At 40.9% G+C, this 6,821-nt stretch overlaps 1 protein-coding gene across 6 annotated transcripts in view; it reads left to right on the top strand.

Moving 5' to 3' along the window:
* Positions 1–6,821, top strand: part of PDE10A (phosphodiesterase 10A) — a 537,273-nt gene that overhangs the window by 167,208 nt on the left and 363,244 nt on the right. The gene's annotated exons all lie outside the window — the stretch shown is intronic.

Genomic DNA, 6,821 nt, shown 5'->3' with positions numbered 1-6,821 from the left:
TAACTCTGGGACCCACTGGATCTGGGCAGCAGAAACATCAAACATTCAAAAGGCTCTACTGACTTGGTACCTTGTTTCCCCACACTTATCTCTGTTACGGTGTTTATCCTGATTTTTCCATTACGAAGACCTGATGTCACAAAACCCACCTTATTCACGTGTCTTTGAAGCAAGTAGGCAGAACACAGTCAGGAACCTCACTGTGAATCTATATTGGTCGTGATGATTATATTTTTGAGAAATGTAATGTTAACAAAAGCTTTAAAGCTACCGGATTTTCCAACTAAGCGCGGACATTTTAAAATTATACGTGTTCAGGTACGTATGGAAGAGCGTGCGGCCTGACGCGCCGCTGGGCCGCAGTGGCTGCTTCAGCTGGGCGCAGACAGAAGACAGACTTACTCTCGGAGCCGTTAACTTCAGGCTTTGCCCAATAATAGAATGTGACCTGAATTTACTGACACCCTTGCCTGCCTAGTCTGCTGTATTTCGGAATAACTAGATTATATCCTACGACATAAAGTAGAGAAAACAAAACACACAGAAAACCATAATGAACGAGCACACTGCTGTGTTCTGCTCAGAAAGAGGAGGCATTTGGTGTGTAAATATTATATTTGTCTTTCATTATTTCAAGATTAAAGATTAAGAATATATTCCAAATATACCTATTTTTATTTTAAAATTGACTGCAATGCTTTAGTCATTTGCTACATTTTTAGACTATAATGTACCTAAACATGATCATATTCAAAATTTACTGTAAAAAAGAATATTATTATAAATAATTATAAAATATTGAATAAATAAAAATCCTCAAGCAATAGAAATACTCAAAAGAGAGAAAACGCATTGCTTCCCCTTTTGAGGTGACAGTCATTGCAAGTCCTCATTCTAAACATTATAAAGGCAAAGGATTTACCATGACTTTATGGGAGGGACTGTAGTTCACCCTGGCTAATGAGAAAAAGTGCTCCATCATGAAAAATGCAAGGTCTAATAAATGTAGGAGAAATGATGGATTTAGCAAAGAACCATTTTGCAACTGCCAAGGAAATCATAGGTTTGACAAGGATCACCAATGGGTTCAAAACGATCAGACGATAGCTGGTGAAGATGAAGCTATTCTCTGGGTTCCCCACAAAGTAATGACTCCACAAATTACTTATAATTGCAGATAGTAAAAGTGAACCCATACAAGGAGGGTCCCATGGTTAAGGGTCCCACCACTTAACCAAGTCATCAGACTGAGCATCGAGGTAATGTGAAGCGAACAGCATCACCTAAGATGTGTCCTTGCCTGAACGGTTCTCCCAAACTCAATCAAGAGCCACCTATTTGCACAGGGAACTATATTCAACATCTTGTAGTAACTTATGGTGAAGAAGAATCTGAAAACAAATACATGTATGTTCATGTGTGACTGAAGTGTTTTGCTGTACACCAGAAATTAACACAACATTGTAAACTGACTATACTTCAATAAATATATATACACATACAAAAAAAAAGAGTCATCTATTTGCACCTATTTCCTGCTTGTTATCCAGTGCAGTTATTAATAAGGGCCCTTTTTACTCAAAAGTATTCCAGTCTGGATGATACACTATATGGTTACCCTATTTAAATCTTACTTAGAGTGAACAGGAAATGCAAGGGACAGGAGAATCAGTTAAATGACACCATGAGGAAACAATCAGTAAAATCCAGAAAGCAGAACATTCCGCAGAAGAGTGGCCTGGTTTCTTCACAGCTTCAATGTTGTGGAGGTGCAGGTGGGGCTGGGAACCAGGGCGTGAGGCTTTATTGATTAAAGGGACTCAAGACACGTAACAACCAAAATGAACTGTGAACCTTGATTGGAGCTTGGTTTAAGAACAGATAAAATCTGCAGTAGAAGACATTAGGGAATCGCTGGGGAGATTTGATTCTAGATGATATTAGAGAGTAATAATAATTACTATTATTTTGTGAACTTTATGTGAAAGGGTGAGACTGTTGACTGCTCTGCTAGTAATTTGCTAGTTGACTGTCACATATGACCCGTCCCCCATTCAGCCATTGCAAACACTGGCCAGGACTGCAGGATAGATTCCTGCTTGGCTCTACCATTTGGGGAAAAAGCTCCACTGGCCCCAGTGGGCAAACAAATGGCCAAGAAGACATGAGGAAACCTCTTCTCCAAATTTTGGATGAGCTGGGGAGAGGTGTGTAAACGCAATCTAGTTGTAGAATTTTCCCAGTTAAGATGCTTGTTTTAACTATTGAATTCAGCAGCTTTATATGAGCCAGGGCTTCCAATGAACATGGAGAGAATAAAAACTAAAAAACACCAAACCCCCCAAAACCCAAATGCCTGTTGTTGCTGCAGCCTAATCCAAAGGGCAATCCGATGCGTGTGGGGGGCGGGGGACAACATGGCAGGTTTCCTTTTGAGCTCCTCTGTGTGCGCAGGGTACTGTCAGCAGGGCCATTTCCCGGGCAAGGAAGGATGAACATCAGGGGTGCAGATCAGCTGAGGTGCTGGCCCATTTGCACTCCCAGCAAACTTGCCCCAGGTGATACCCCGTGAAGCCCCGGGAGGCCTGCACAGCCCCTCCTGGGTGTGGCAGCTGAGGGTCACTGCTGGACGTGTGTTTATCCAGACAACTTGATGGCCAAGCAACTGCGGGAAGGACAGGGAAAGTGTTAGAGGGTTTCCAGAGAAAAGCAGAGCGGAGCGAGCAGAGAAGGGGGGCGGGCAGCCGCCCCCAGAGGGGGTGCCTCGCGCCAGTGTCTTCAGAACCACCTCCGGGAAAGTCAGTTCAGGGCAGCGCAGGTGACAGTACCGGGAAAGGCTGGGCACGGCGATGCACAAAAATTAACTCCCTTTTTGACATCAGAGTGACAGGTCTGTTTTGACAGAGCTCTGAAAGAAGCCCGTGTCGCATAAGGTTGTCTTTTATAATAGAGTATCTATATAATTCTCATTTTTCCTATTATAGGATTGTGTGCAGCACAAAACAACAGGCATATTCATGTTTATTCATTAATAATTTTGTGGACCATTTTCACCAGCACTCTAAGTTCCTTATTCCAGAAGGTTCCACTTACTCCCAGTTATTTATACAATTCAATGATACAATCATTACTTCACTTTAGACCTGCCCTTTAAAGGACGGTGATGTTTGGGAGAGATCAATCCTCAACTCTCAGGGGATCTAATTGTTTCAGTATTGGGTACCTTTTGGTTATACGAGAAATTCATTCGTGTTATTGTTTGAATGTGTGTGAGTGAGTGTGAGTGTGCCTGAGGGTGAAAGTGTGCGTGCATGTGCCTGTGTGAAGGCGAGGGTGAGGTGTGAATGTGGGTGTACGTGAGTGTGTAAATGCGCAAGTGTAACGTGTGAGTGTGCAGAGTGGAATTGCATTGTCATCAGACACTGGGATGTGGAGGCATCTCAAGTTTTGGATCCTGGCTCTCTGCCTCTTACTAGTGGGGAGACGCTGAGCAGGTTTTAGTTTTGGTGAGACTGTTTCAGGATCTGGAAAACAAAAATCATACCTATTTTATATGATTTTTTGAAAATAAAATGAGATGAGGCAAGATGTCAATTCCAGTACCTGGCCCATAATAAACCTGTAATAAATGCAAGGTCCTATTACTTTGTGCATACTTCTTTTTCATTTGGTATATTTTGATGTGGAAATCTTTCAAACAGGCCTTTATTCTCTTTTCGCATTGGGGAGCTATATACAGAAGTTAAAATGCAAAATGCCCGCCTTTGGCCCATCTGTCTAAATGCCTATCGTTTGCCCTGTTTGCAGGTTGGTGAAGCTGTTGGCTAGTGCAGAAGTAGCTTCCCACTTCCCTTAAAATGGATGGATGGGGTGGATGGGGACACTCGAGATCCACCCAGGGCCGGATTCGAGCAGCTTTTACTTTGGTACCAATGTTTCGTAGTTGCTTAAATTGCTGTGAGTTTCAGTCTTCTCATTGGTGAAGCTGAGCAGATAGGATTCTGGGGGTCCACCTCGCTAGCAGTGAGGGGTGCCCGGTGCTGGGTGAGCTCCAGAACGCGGTGGCTGGTCTTTCTCCTGTGCCATAGCGTCCGTAGCTGAGAAGGAAGAGCAAGATACAGACGAAAGAAAGAATGAGAAGGGGTAGAGGTACAAACTGCAATAGTTCTTAGTCTTCAAATTACTGTAGAAAGACAACATTGATTCAAACTGTCAACCATGGCTGCCAAGCCCTACGGTAGATCATTCCTGTAAGTGCCCCTATTTTTTTTTTTTTGATAGACATTATTTTTCAAAACAGTTTTAGGTTTACAGAAAAGTTGAGCAGAAAGGTCAGAGCGTTCCGTGTATCTCCCTATGCCTTCCCTTCCACTCCTTCCCCACGACAGTTCCCCTTACTGTTAGCATCTTGTGTTGAGGTGGCACGTGTCCTACCATTGGCGAACAAATATTGATACTTTATTACTAGTTGAAGTCTATAGTTTATATCAGGGGTCACTTTTGGTATACATTCTATGGGTTTTGGCAAATGCATAAGGTAAGGTCATGTACCCACCATTACAATATCATACAGAATAGTTTTACTGCCCTAAAAATCACCCATTTCTTCTTCTAACCCCTGGCAACCACGATCTTTGTATTGTCTCCATAGTTTTGCCTTTTCCAGAATGTCTTATGGTTGGAACAATACAGTACATCATCTTTACAGATTGGCTTCTTCCACTTAGTAATGTGTATTTAAGGTTTCTCCCTGTCATTTTGCAGTTTGGTAGCTCACTTCTTTTTAGTGCTGAATAGTGTTCCATTGTCTGGAGGTACTAGTTTACATTTGGCTGGTTCCAAGTTTTGGCAATTACGAGTAAAGCTGCTGTAAATGTCTGTGTGCAGGTTTTTGTGAGAATGTGAGTTTTCGACTGACTTGGGTTAACGCCAAGGAGTATGACTGCTGGATCCTACAGTAAGATTATGTTTAGTTTTGTAAGAAACCATCAAACTATTTACCAAAGTAGCTGTACCATTTTGCATTCCCAGCAGCAATGAACGAGAGATCCTGTTGCTCCTCATCCTTGCCAGCATTAGGTGTTGCCAGTGTTCTGGATTTTGGTTATTCTAATAGGTGTGTAGTGACACATTTATCATCCCATTGTTTTAATTTGCATTTCCCTAATGACATGATACTGAACCTATTTCAAATGTTTATTTTCAATATGCATATATTTTTATGGAGGTATATTTGATTTACAGTATTATATTAGTTTCAGGTATACAACTTAGTGATTCAAATCTTTTATAATTATACTTCCTTTGTCATCATGATGGAGTATCAGCTCCATCCCCTGTGCTGTTCAGCGGCTCCTTACTTAACAGTAGCTTATTTATTTTATACCTGGTGGTTTGTACCTCTTACTGTCTTGCCCATGTTCTCTTCCTTCTCCCTTCTAGTAACTACTGGTTTGATGAGCCCTGGTAGTTTTTTGGTGGTATCTTTGGGGTTTTCTGAATATAGTATCATGCATCTACAAACATTGACAGTTTTATTTCTTCCTTTCCGATATGGACGCCTCTTATTTCTTTTTCTTGTCTGATTGTTGTGACTAAGACTTACAACATTATGTTGAATAAAAGCGGTGAGAGTGGACTTCTTGTTTTGTTCTTGATCTTAGAGGGGAAGCTTTCAGCTTTTCACCACTGAGTGTGGTGTTAGCTGTGGGTTTGTCATAGATGGCCTTTATTATGTTGAGGCATGTTCCCTTTGTGCCCATTTTCTAGAGAGTTGTTATCGTAAATGGATGTTGAATTTTATCAAAAGCTTCTTCTGCATCTGTTGAGATGGTCATCTGGTTTTTATACTTCAGTGTGTTAATGTGCTGTATCACATTGATTGATTTGTGGATATTGAACAATCCTTGCATCCCTGGGACAAATCCCGCCTGATCATGGTGTATGATCCTTGTAATGCATTGTTGGATTTGGTTTGCTAATATTTTTTCGAGGATTTTTGCATCTATGTTCATTAGTGATATTGGCCTATAATTTTCTTTTCTTCATGATATCTTTGTCTGGTTTTGGTGTCAGGGTGATGCTGGCCTCATAGAGTGAGTTTGGAAGCATTCCTTCTTCTGCAATTTTTTGGAATGGCTTGAGAAGAACAAGTACTAACTCTTCTCCAAATATTTGGTAGAATTCACCTGTGAAGCTATCTTGTCCGGGACTTTTGTTTGTTGGGAGTTTTATTTTATTAATATTTGCCTTACATATTGAGGTACTCCTATGTTGGGTGCAAATATATTTACAATTGTTATACCTTTTTCTTGGATTGATCCCTTGATCATTACGTAGTGTCCTTCTGTGTTTCTTGCAATAGTCTTTGTTTTAAAGTCCTTTCTGTCTGATATAACTTTTGTTCAATCACCAGTACCTTCATTAAAAAAAAATGAGAATTTAAGAAAAATAAACCTAATTACCCACCCCCCCCAAAAAAAACCTAAAAAAACTGTTGTAGTTTGGGTGTGCACATGAGAGGAGGTGAGATCAGCATGGTCCTGCTCACCCTCTTGGGAACACCTACAACTCAGTCTGTATGCCTTGTCTGATGAGGTGTCTGTTCAGTTCTTTTGCATATTTTAAAATTGGGTTGTTTGTTTTCTTATTGCTGAGTTTTAAGTGTGTTGTGCATATTTGGGGAAAAGTCATTTATCAGACATGTGCTCTCTAAATTATTTCTCCCAGTCTGTGACATGTCTTCTCATTCTCTCGATAGTGTCGTCCAGAGAGCAGAAGTTGGTAATTGAATGAAGTCCAGCCTATCAGTTATTTCTTTC

Source organism: Camelus ferus, chromosome 8 (genome assembly GCF_009834535.1).
Source record: "Camelus ferus isolate YT-003-E chromosome 8, BCGSAC_Cfer_1.0, whole genome shotgun sequence".
Classification (NCBI taxonomy): Eukaryota; Metazoa; Chordata; class Mammalia; order Artiodactyla; family Camelidae; genus Camelus; species Camelus ferus.
This window is presented reverse-complemented; position numbering and strand designations above follow the sequence as displayed.